This window comes from Wasmannia auropunctata, unplaced genomic scaffold, assembly GCF_000956235.1.
Source record: "Wasmannia auropunctata unplaced genomic scaffold, wasmannia.A_1.0 LD336069.1, whole genome shotgun sequence".
In the NCBI taxonomy this organism is placed as follows: Eukaryota; Metazoa; Arthropoda; class Insecta; order Hymenoptera; family Formicidae; genus Wasmannia; species Wasmannia auropunctata.
The window spans coordinates 1,186,850-1,199,420 of NW_012026821.1; the positions used below are offsets into that span (position 1 = coordinate 1,186,850).

Sequence of the window (12,571 nt, forward strand, 5' to 3'; positions counted from 1 at the left end):
CGTTAATTTCTGCGTTCTCGCTGTGTCTCTATTCTTCTCCCCATAAAGATGCGAGGGAACGAGGGGAGCACGGTCAGTACGGTCACTGATTCGCGTCCCTATGACGATAGATCTTCTCTTCTGTACAACTTTCCTTGTCTCTAAATTGGAACGACGTGCTCCTCGCGTACGTCTCGCGTCGACGAGACATACGCGTGACGAGAATCGCCAATAACGGTGCTCGCGAAATCCTGGAAATAATTGGCTCGTTGTGGATTCATAGTCGCGGCACGAGAAAGGGACAACGAACGCAACCGCTCTTTCGATTAAGCGAAATCGTCATTTTTCACGCCGCCACATTGTTGGCTGTCGACAGTAAGCCGCGCGGAAGAAATATTTATGTATCCCGAATGAAAGAAATGCATGATCTTATAAAATTTCGTGACCTTGATTAAAAATGGCAAATCTGACCTACTTGTTTTTCTCGCAAGTAATTTCTCTCATAATTTTGTTATATCGAGAAATGTCTATGAGTATTCTGTAATATATGGAAAAGTAAATAGCTATCGATCAATGGTACCGTGATACCTGACGCTTAAAATAACGTTCTAAGAATCTAAATTTTAATTGCGAACCGTAGACTCCGCAGGCTACGCAGCTGTCTTATTATTAATCGGCTCGATTGTTACGTTCAATAAACAGCTAAACGCGACGCGTAATAGAAATGATTGAGCGCACGACCGTATGTATTCTTAGTTAATATAGCATCACGGCAATTTACGGCTGTCGAATGATTTCCACTGACAGCAGACTATTAATATCGAAGATAGATTGCGCACTTGTAACATCACCCGTGTACTTCGAGGAGGATCTTTTTCCAAAGTTCCCGACCACCGATGTGGATGGCAAGCAACGGTGGAAAGTAAACTCGTCGGGTGGTCAACGTCCGGGCGCCCACGTCATACTAGTCGAAGCGGAATCAAGTTAAAGACAACGCGTGGAAAAAAAACAGAAGCACACCGGAAGAAAAACGCGGACTTGCGCCGTCAACCGTACGGTATCTCAATGAGTACGCGGCAAATATTATGACAGAGAACACATGGACGCGAGGGTTCCGGCGGCATATGCGTATGAAAGTCGCTGATCATATGGGGAAGAAATCGAAAGAATGCGATTGCACGAGATAAAATCGAAACCGAAATAAGTCACGGCGATAATGCCGCAATGCCGTGTACGCGAAACATCTATCGTTAGAAAACAGCAGATTATTTCCAGATCGCTGAAGAAAAGTAACTAACGGATCTGAAAGAAAATGGGAGGAAAGGGAGGAAAAAGAAGAGGGAAAGAGAGACGCAGAAGAAACAGAAGCACGCTCGGTGGAACAGAGGGAGAACAGGAATTCTTCTCGCGATGGAATGAGGAAATTACGAGGAGGAGGAAGCGACAAGCGAGCCTCGGATGTCACCAGCGGCTGGTCCACGTCAGGCGTATCGCGAACGGGACGACACGCTTCGTGAATGTTGCACGGTCGGGGTTAGACCTGACAGAACATTCGCCGCGAACTAACACGTGCCATGTGCGTTCGCGCATTCGCGCGCGTGTATTTAGATTAAGACCTACAACGCTTGGATCCGGGAGGTCGCCGACCTCCGCAACTGCGACGCAAGAAGAAATGTAAATCCCATCAGTAGAAAAAGGAGAAAAGGTCGAATCGTCAAGGCATTAAATCGTTGATAATCTACAATTTTTTTTCGCGAGATTCGATGGCGAGATACGAACGTGGGAAGGAACGAAATCGATTCAGCTATGTGAAAATTGCGATAATATATAATGTACGTCTGATTCAATCGATTACAGAGAAATTCACATAATATAATTGTTCAAGGAATTATGGAATTTAATTTTTCATGAAACGTTGTTTATGGAAATGCAAATATGAGATACGATTATCACGAGATCCCGTTATGCATTTCTCGTCAAAGCTTTGAATTCTAATTCGTATGAGGCGCACTTAAAAGATCATTTCCTATCAATTATGGTAGGATTATCATAACCCGGTAATTAGTTCGGATCTGCCATTAGCAGGCCGGAGCTCATTAGTTTGTTAATGTTGCCTACGATGTTACCAATGTGCAATCGTCCTTTAATGCGCAGCATCATCTTCCGACATCTCCGGGACACGGAAACTACGTTATAGAATATAGAAGATTCCGAGAAGTAAAGAGCTTTTACACGCACAGCGGAAGATTTTTCTCAAATACCAAAGTAGATGCTCTCGAAGTTTCCATATGTTCTTTTACAAGATGCGAATTTTATACGCGGAAGAAGTGCATAAAGTCATGAGATCTTAAGATCATGAAAGGCGTGTCTACGGAATAAAAGGGTACCTCGACTGGTCGCAAAGATACTCAGCTTCACTGCGAATGTTCTCGCGAGCGAACGTTAATACTTGTAAATATGGCTGTGCAAACTGCAAAAATTGTCGATGCTTGACTGAATATAGCGGGGTTGGTCGGACCCTGACTCGGGGCATATCTACTACCTTGCAGCGCCGGTCGAGAGGTCGAGGCTCGTTAAGTCGGCAATGTAATCTACGACATTACGACGTCTAATCGTCTCTAATGCGCTGCGTCGTCCTCAAATCCTCGTCCACGGCTGGAACACGGAAGGCGTCGAATACGCCCGTAGGGACTCCGTAGACCCCAAAGATTGAAAACCTAGGCGACGTCGTTGGTTCATGGAATTCTGTATGCGACGGCGGCGACTGTGGGAAACGGGAAATTTAACTCGGGAGACTCTCGCGTGGGTCGGGCTAATACGTGCACTGTCATTATACTCGCTACGACGTTCGATGCGTATGATGGACCCGCTAATGGATGGACTATGTCGATCGATTACGGAAAATTGGAATTGGAAGATGAATGCGCGGAGCCGCATTTGGTCGCGATTGCAAATTATGATCCTGTCACTTGCATGTTCCGTAGCTTTATCGAGTTACATAATAGATTAGTTATTCGCAAAATTGTATGCGTAAACAATTCAAACATTTTCATAAAATCTGTTATAAAGAAATAAGAAAAAGAAACGTTTACTCAATATTTTTCAATCATTGTGACAATATATGAATCAATGGGCAAATTAAAAAAATCATTGTGTTTATTAAAATAAGTAAAGAAATTCAAGCGAAATTTCACGTATACGCATGGCACATATTCTCGTACGGGAATGCTGTACGAGGCCAACTGACCTGCATGAATCATTAGTGGTCTAGTTTAATGATTTACAGTCTGATGTTTTAGTAGTATCACGGTAACTCGACAACGAACAAGAAAAGGAATTCCTCGTTAAAGAAGTCTCAACAAACAAGGACAAGTACCCACATCCGACCTACAATTTCTCAAAACATCGGCTCCGAACATTGATTTATCGTCATATACGTTTAAAGACTCGTTGTCAAGACCGTAAGTACTTTAATGCGGTACAGTTACGTGATACCAGCCCGGTATATATCATAACTGTACACCTAATGGAGATACACGATTGTGGAGATTGGACACGGTTTTGCTAGACCCGGGCGAGTTACCGACCTCGTGCGATCATCTCACGCTACGAGAGAGAGAGAGAAAGAGAGAGAGAGAGAGCAGGGAACGCTTTCCCGCATTCGACGCAATCCATTTAACAACGAAACAAGCCGGACGAAGGTAACCAGAAGTTCCGTTTAATATTGAAGTACAATCCGATCTTCACGACGCGGTACATAAAGCAAATTCTTCTTGCATTCAATAGCCCGAGAACACGGAATCTACGTTTCTTAGTTGCAAATCCCGGGAATACGGCTACGAAAAGGAAACTCTCCGTGCATTCGAGAGCATTCAAATGTGTTTTCTAACGTGCTTCTCGAGAGCAAGAATCCAATAATAGGGCAATTATGTTTGTATATGCACAGCTGCTGAAAGCAAGAAAGAGAGATACAGGGCGCGTTAAATTCGCGCCATTAATATTTACAAATATTGTGCAATAAAGTAGAGTGCTGTTACGTAGATGGAATGTCTAGTGTGCCTTCCTTTTCTATGAGATAAAAAAAAGAATTTACAGTTTCTCGTTTATTCAAAAGAGGATATTCTATAAACGTATAATTTGTCACGGAAAGCGCAGTTCTCGGAATAAACGACAGGCTGGCGAACCGGAATCAGCGCGTCCTCAAAGCGCGAGAAGTCACACGGTGGCTACCGCCACTCTCGGTGCGTCGTTCAAGGTCGTCCAAGGTCGTTCCCGAGGTTCTTGGACTCGAGAAACGCTCGTAACAAACTGATCCCCTCCGACCTTCGGCGCGGCGTGGCCGTTGAAAAGAAGGCGAGTCGAGAGCGGATGTGTTGCGAGAAAACGCAAGGCCTGCATTATTACTTTCCTTTATCTCTCTTCCTCGCCGGTGCCACAGTTGCACCAAGTTGCACTACTCCGTGCATCTCCTGGGCACATCCCGTCTAGTCGTTCCCTTTTTATTCCGCCGACAAATACGAGCGCGCGGTGTAATGACGATAAAATCGAAGGACTGCTCTCGACTTGCTTCTTTGTCGCTCCGCCCCGTCGTCCATTTTTCTTCGGCTCCTCTCGAACACTTCTTCATGCGGCTCGCCCGTTTCCGGTCGTCCTGCCGTTACACGCCTGCCCATGATATTCTTCCGGGCTTCTTCTCTCCCGTCCTAAGGGTCGTGCGAATCAGCCGGATCCTAATATTTTGTAATTGCAGAGCTCTTCTTACGTCATCCAATATCGTGCAAATTATACGCTTAATAGCGTCTACAAGTTTTCATCAATTCATCGGCCTTTCCTTTTCAGGATTAACACTTGTCACGCAGCTGTCCATGGCCCCAGCTCGCGGGATGACTCGCATGTATCGCAATCTGCGTTATAATTGTGTACGCGGCAATTTCGCGTGCTAATTATAATCGCACGAGTGCACGGAAATTTCTTCCTTTTTTCTCTCTCCTCCCTCGATCCTTGTCATCCCTTTCTTGTGCCGCGCCCCGGCTTTTTCCCGTCCGTCCCGGTTCTTCTCCTCGCGGCTCGGCTTCTCAACCAAGAGATATTCCCTCGGCCTGCTGACTAATAATATAAAACGGCCGATCCTCTCCGATGTATTATGCCGAGGTACGATTCACGCACGAGCGGGCACCGTAAGGGGGCCCTCAAGAAGAGTCTCTCGGCGGGATGGAATCTGGTCGAGCGTGTGTCACGGCCGACACGGCGCACCGGTGCGAGAGAAGGAGTATAGAAGAGGAGGAGGCGTCGTCGCGAGAAAATCATTTCGAATTACGTAGCGGCGCGAGGCGATTCCATCTCCGGACAGCGTATGGCAACGTAGAGGATCGTTTCGCCGTTGTGCAATGTCGTCTTACGCATTATACGGGAGGCCCCCCGGCGTATAGATTGACCGCGATCGCGCGGCAAGATTGGGATAATGAAGTTGCGCTTACGTGAAAACTACCGGAATAGAGCCGCGGAATAAATGCGCGTATACGGGTTCGAGTTATTACATCGCTGTCACGTTTTACCGCACCGGCCTGGTCTCGCTCCTCGACACGTACGACTGTGTTTGAGAGCGAGGCACAACTCCACGCGAGTGACACTTATCGCGACGGTTTATCGTCGTACCTTATCGCGCGAAATTGCCGTGGAGATGCGCTTCGGAGTCTCGCGGGTGTTCTGAGAAAGGGTAATGAGCGCGTCGTAAATCCATACACGATGCCTTCAATCAAAAATGTACGAAAGAGATTTCCAGGACGTCTTACCGACACCCGAGATCACGCCGTCCCGCTTCTCGTACGTTATTTCTTAACGACAGACTTTCTTTCACTAATCTGTATACGTCCTCGCGATAAGTATGACGCCTTATCATGCGAACAAGATATGCGCGAAGAAAAACTATAAATTGATCGTACAGATCATCGCGGTTAGATGCTAGTCTAAAGAGATAACTGAGAAAGGCGATAGAGATTCGTAATGGATCTTGCGGTGTGTTCGATCGGCGAACCTAACTTCCCCTCGTTATAAAGCACCTCCTCGAAAACGACACTTCTCGCGTAATCGTCCGCGACGTTGCTACGCAGCTTCCTGTGGGTAGCATAAATCTCCTCGCTTCCTCGTATAAATTACACCGGGGGATGTCCAAGCAGTCGACGGGGTCCCCAGATGTAATATCACGACACTTGGCGATAATCTTCCATGGTTCACTAAGCCCGTTCTGTAGTGTCATCAATTTACATCGGCTCCGGAAATGGTCGCCGGCTACACGATGCTAATTGCATTCGGCGCTCACGAAAGGGATCGAAACTATGTGATATTTCATTGACAATACCGTACTACTGATAAATTAACCCGTTAGAAACTCGTGCTTTATATATTTCTCAGGTGTTAATTACGGAGGCACTCCACATGAGGCGTTTCCACAGAGTACATCAAGGCAAAAATATGCATAAAATAAATATTCAGAATATTAAAAGCATTAGGATGCAAATGAAGTTAATCCGATCTGATTATTCCGCACATTTTAATGTGCCTAATAACTTTCGTTTACGACGACGTCCTTTTTTCCTGTTCTCTTATACACGTGTCCCCAAGATTTGTTTTTTACGTCAAAAGAAATTTACACTGCCGCCCGGGGAAAATAATCATCGTGTCAATTAATGGCGGGACCGCGTCGCCGCGTCATGCAATCTTTCATCTGACGTGCGCGAAGATAAATCTTATTTAAATGAGTAGCACGCAGGAGGCGAGGAAAAAACGGTACCGTTTTGTGCTCGAGTGTCATGTATGAGTGTTTACTCGCTCAAAAAGTCGTTTCGCCATCCGGTTTACTCTCGCACGCTCGTCGCTCGTTACCTTTCCGTATATACCTTCCGCTCCTCTTCCTGTTTGTTTCCAACTTTCCGTGTCATTCTTCCATCGCCGATTTGCACTTGTCGCTTCCGCGTGTGCGACCCCCCCGTTAGAATGATATTCAGTATGTAATATACGTACAGCACATGATGATACGGCATGTCTACCGCGTTTACAAAATAGCTTAACAATTAAGTTGTAAATTGGATCTCCGTCTAAATAAAGTTCAATTAGAATTAAATTCTCTATTGTCTACATTCTATACAATTCTCATGTGCTCCTGCAATTTTCTACAGTCGCGCGAAGAACCTTCCAGAAATCTTTCCCTTCGTGTCAATACGAAACAGTAAATTATAATCAATCGATAATAAACACATTGCCGTGAGAGGTGTTAACGCGACGTGAGTAAGAGTTACGTCACTGCGCACAGGGTTCATAAATCGTCATTCGCGACGCGCGACCATTTCTCTCCATTCTCTTATACTTCTTTCCCTTTCCTTTTTTTTCTCTTCTCTTCATTCTCGTTCCCGTCGTCTCCCGTCGTCGTCGTGCATCCAGGCTGAGTTAAATTGGCATGAAGCGTGACCGGTGTCCACTCTTCTCTTCCTCTTCTTTTTCCTCCTCGTTCATCCTTTATTCTCTCTCTTTCTGCTTTCTTTTTCCCATCTATCTTTCTCTCTCTCTCTCTCCATCTCTCGCTGCGAATCACCTCTCTCGCGTTCTCCTCACCGCTCTGCGCAGCGGCTCGGCGGAGCAGTAGCTTCCGTATCGCGCTTTAATTACAATCGCGATCCCGTTTTTTTACAGTACTTTTATTAATTGAGGGGGCCCCGCGTGTGCGTACTACTCCGACCGCGAGCACACGCTCGCGGACAATGTAACGTGTATACTTATCGAAGCCACGCGTCCCACCGTAACAAAAGACGATTACGGTACTCGATTCGTCGTGGTCACACTTGTCGCGGGCTCACGCGCACCGCCGCACCGGTGACAATCAAACATTCAACGTAAAACCCGCAATTATTTTCTGGGCGACGTCGCTCGCTTGCAATCAAGATAAACCTCATGATCGCAGCTTGCTCTTAATTGCCCCCGCGATGTGTTGAACGGTAGCGTACAGCTTCACGAATGGAACAAAGGACAAAACGTCTATATGAAAAATTTATACCGCAGGAAAAATATTTTATTCTATGTTTAAAATTGCGTGGAATAACAATTAGAAAACGGTAGGTCACTCAAACATTTCTGTAATAAAAAAAAAACCATTACGATAAACCAGATTAAGATTTCTACGATAGCTAGTTTTAATAGAATGAACGTATCAGATATCTAATGATTTGCTTCATAAAGGGAAAATTAACTCATCGCCTTTAACAGTCAATTTGAGTTCAAGGTTCAATTTGTAAGCCGCGATTATATGGAACAAAAGAATCACCCTGCGATAAAACGCATTATGGCGTCTCATTCATTATGGTAGCACATCCTTCTTACCTTCCTGTATTCGTTCGGTGTATAATCGCATAGTTAAAATTCGTAGTTATTTTTTAAAACAGTACTTTGATCCGGAAAGATGGCATAATTTTAATTCATATTTACTGTATAAAAGTCAGCATATATCCTTTCTTTTAATTGCATTTTTAAAGATTCAATTATTCCTACTTGTCTTTTGATACACGAAATTTGAGAGTATTTGTATTTATAATGAGAACTATAACAATACATTTATTTCATAATACATCCGACAGTTCGGATTTATTGTCGGAAAGATGAAAAGAAATTTGCAATTTTCGCACGGAAGGCTTCCGCGCGGCATATCCTCGTTTTTTTTCACCGGCAAATTATTCGATTGTTTCGCAATCTTAACGATGTAAATAATTGCTTTCTGGTCGCACGCCCCGTTCGTGTTTTAGATCGCGAGATGTCAGTTAACGAACTACGATCTTGCAAATAGGATGCTATGCAAATGATCTTGCCGTTCTACATGGATTATGGTGGATAAGTGCCGTCGGAATCAGAAACTTCCTTCCTTGTTGATGTAACCCCATTAACATAAGGTAATGAAGAAAATGGGTGTAAATAAGAAAAAAACAAGTAGGATGTTAAATTAGCGCATGATAGGCCGTACATAATGTTTCACTACACAATCTATGATACAATCTATCTTCTAAAACTGAACAGCGATTATGAAATTTTATGTCTTGATTATCTTATGAGTATATTACATCTCATAGATGCTCGGAAATTCATAAAATAGCTAATATTCTTTGTACGTATAATCGAAAGTTTTAACGGAACAAATACAAAACTTCAGAAGAATGATGTATGTATATGTATATATATTGACTCATGGCTACAATGAGATACCGTTCAACGGAAAGAACGAAGGCCGAAAAGAATCGTCCTAAAAATACTTCAAAGCACTTAAGAATACCGCTAGAACGCTAAGCCGTAAAATATCATCTGAATATTATAGGAACGGAACTTTGTGCTCCGCGAGGTCGAAAATCCCTTTGCAACAAGTGACAATAATTATGCATAAGTACCGTATACTATTTAATGAACGAGTTATAGTGCTGGTTTAGAAAATCAAAAGACAAACAAGCATTGATTGTTATATAAAAATATTTTTACGAGAGATTAAAAATTAAAAATGATGTCTCACGTTATGAAGCTATATATACCTATATATAATATTCCGCGCTCCGTCTAAAACTTCTTATTTATTTAGAAAATTATTCGGTTATTATAATAAATTGTAGATAAATCCCTAATTTGACTAAAGATGCATCATCTCTATCATGTTTACTTATGCGAAGGATAATTGTCAAAATTAATCACCTTTCATCGTGACAAGATGCGATTACTATAATTTCGTTCATCTAATTTATATTGCTTGTCAAAGATTGTCGAAGTACCTTCACGCTGGCGTCTCAATTAGAGATTGGACCGTAATTATTCCCTTATCGTTTGAGGCTGCTCGCGACGAGCCACGCGTCTGTCCAGCCGGTAAATAAAAAATTTCAGGGGGCAGGGGTCAATTGTTCTTAAGAGGCGGCCGCGCTTTCAGAAGTTTCCTCGCGACTGACGTTTCCGCCGGATCGATAATTGCTGTCACCTCGCGTTTGTGCATTCCGCGCGGTCCGCATCGCGAAACGTTCGGACGGCTGTTTCTAAGCACGAACTACTAGGAAGATACTACCGGCACGTGACGGGTCGCATTGCGAAGCATCTCCTTTTGATACATGAAGACCGACCGGCATAGAAAATTCAGTGAACCTCTTCAGCGGCGTGTCTTCCGAGAGTAAAGCGAATATATATTCCGCGTTTCGATAACGGTAATACGAATAAAAGAATATTTCTTTAATCAGTTTCTCCACAACTCAGATTGAAATGCATACCGCGTTTGGGGGACGCGCCACAAGCCGTGCCCTCATTGCACGGGGCACATCACAGCTCGGATAATTGCCTTCGCGAGTATGATAATTATCCGAGAAATTTTTTCACACTGATGTAGACCAACTATTTAAACAGGAATTTCCACGGACACTTCACAGTTAGAATCCTCATCGAATAATTCAGGCATCATCGCTCAGGAAAACTGCTGTGAGTTCTCGTTAGACTTGAGTGGATCCTCCCATTAATAAAAAAAAAAAGCGGCAAACACGAAACATCGCTGCCAATCTCGACAGTAATCGCCGGCCAATATATATAACTCGACGCGTGGTGTACGCATTTTTATTCATTTAATGGTTAAGAATGTACGCATTTCTAAATAGTTAAACAGAATACAGTTACCTGGAAGAAAATGAAATCGCCGTAAAATGGAGTCACGTTGTATGCACGATTCAAATGAGACTTTATTATAGTTCATCGCGATGAATACGGATAAAATTGCCTTTCCATACACCGGGTCTCTGATGTCAAATCAAATGGTATTCGCGTACAAACGAGTCGTATACCGTTACAATCGCGTCAGCTAGCACAATTTTCTATGCCCGCTCGTGGCGCGGCGCAGGAAAATCTTTTATGAATCACAGGAATGCCTCCCCCAAATTGGCAAAGGTCTAAAGTGATATAAAAAACACATACATATGTATTCTCTCGTCTCTCTCTTTATCTCACAACTATCACGGACCGTTATACAATTCAACTACCGCAGTTGTTCGTGTGCATTCAAACAGAAGAAAACGAAATCGACCTAAGCAATAATAATTTTCGAATTTTTACTCCCCCGCGTCCAGCGGTTGTCTATTATTTTCTATTGTTTTATCCCGTCTTATATCAAAGCGAAAACTTCTGACATTTCTGCGGCAATGCCCGAGGAATTTCCGAGACATTGTACGTTTGCAATCGCCGCTCATGATCGAATTATCTCCGGATCATCCGGAAGAAAGGGAGCCGAGGTACTTACATTGCACCTGGCACTTGGTCCTGGGAGCTTAAATCGACGCGGATGCCGGACGAGAGGGCAGCCGTAAAGTCGGATTAATCTCCGGCAATTTATGGAGCATTATCCGCCGACCTTCCGGTACGCGAACAGCTATTAAGGCAGATGAATGTACATCGCCGAGGGGGACGAAACGGGAAGAGGACGACGAGCGGAGACGCTCGCAGGATGAACAGGACGTCTGCGTGTGCGTGAGTGCGCGCGCGTCCTAAACGCGTGTAGATTCACGCACATGGCAGTTGCGTGTCGCTCATATCTCATTCAATTGTGGATAGCGTTACGTCGGGATGTGACGTGGCTCGTACGCACCTGGAAAAATGCGCTGGTTACGCGTATTAACTCCGAGACACGCAGGTACATGTGTGACTGCAGCGACTGTTTCGAAAGCGATTTGCAGAACATGATAGTACAAGAAGTTAAATCTGTAAATAAGTGACAACATTTATAAACAGGAGATAATACGTTCGCGTTAGGAAAAAAAAAGGAGGACAGGTATGACTTTCGCAAAAACGATTCGCTGTATTTCGCCATTTAAACGTCATTAGGCCGACCACGCGTGGACCAAATTAACGGAGAGCACGTGAGTCTGACGATCTGTAAAACTCGGTCATAATAATACGATAATAAAACAATCCCGGGAGGAAAAGGAGAAATCCCGGAGACGTTTTGCTCGTGCAAATCCTTTACCGTTGCGCGATTAAATTTGCACACAGGGATACGCGGTACCACCGTCATTGTCTCGTTACGGTTTGCGGGAGCTGTGTCGTTCGTTTTATTGCTCCCGTACGCTCGAATTAATTCCTGAGGCGTGTAAAGCCGGCAATGTGATGCGCGTGTAAGTCATATTATTTATCTCGCATGGACTATCAAACGAAATACGGCGCTGCCATTGTTCTATAAATCGCGATATGTCGTTTTACGCGGCGACGATGTTTATACTGTCACACATCTCCGGACAATTGATTATAATTTTTAATTTTAATGATAATACGACTTGCATATTTAATGATAAAAATTCAAGTTTACACGAGGATGGTAATAAATGTAATAGTACCACCTTCCGCAATTAGTTGTGCGTTGTATTTAAATTGCTAAGGAACCTTATTAACGATCGCACAATGAGGAAGGCAGGATGAGATACTTAGAGGATACCATTATTATATCACGGTTTTTGTAAGATCGTATAAAAATATCGCGGACGAATTCTCACGTGAACGGCGCGAAAGACGAGTCCAGCTTATTTCGTGATTTATTCGTGACGCAGCA

The 12,571-nt window shown here is 43.8% G+C and overlaps 1 protein-coding gene and 1 long non-coding RNA gene across 4 annotated transcripts in view; one reads left to right on the top strand and one right to left on the bottom strand.

Moving 5' to 3' along the window:
* Positions 1 to 12,571, bottom strand: part of LOC105450054 — a 67,359-nt gene that overhangs the window by 50,683 nt on the left and 4,105 nt on the right. The window lies entirely within an intron of this gene.
* LOC105450053 lies at positions 5,195 to 9,174 on the top strand. Its single transcript, XR_974422.1, has 2 exons — positions 5,195 to 5,802; positions 8,769 to 9,174. It is a non-coding gene; the product is annotated as an uncharacterized LOC105450053 (long non-coding RNA).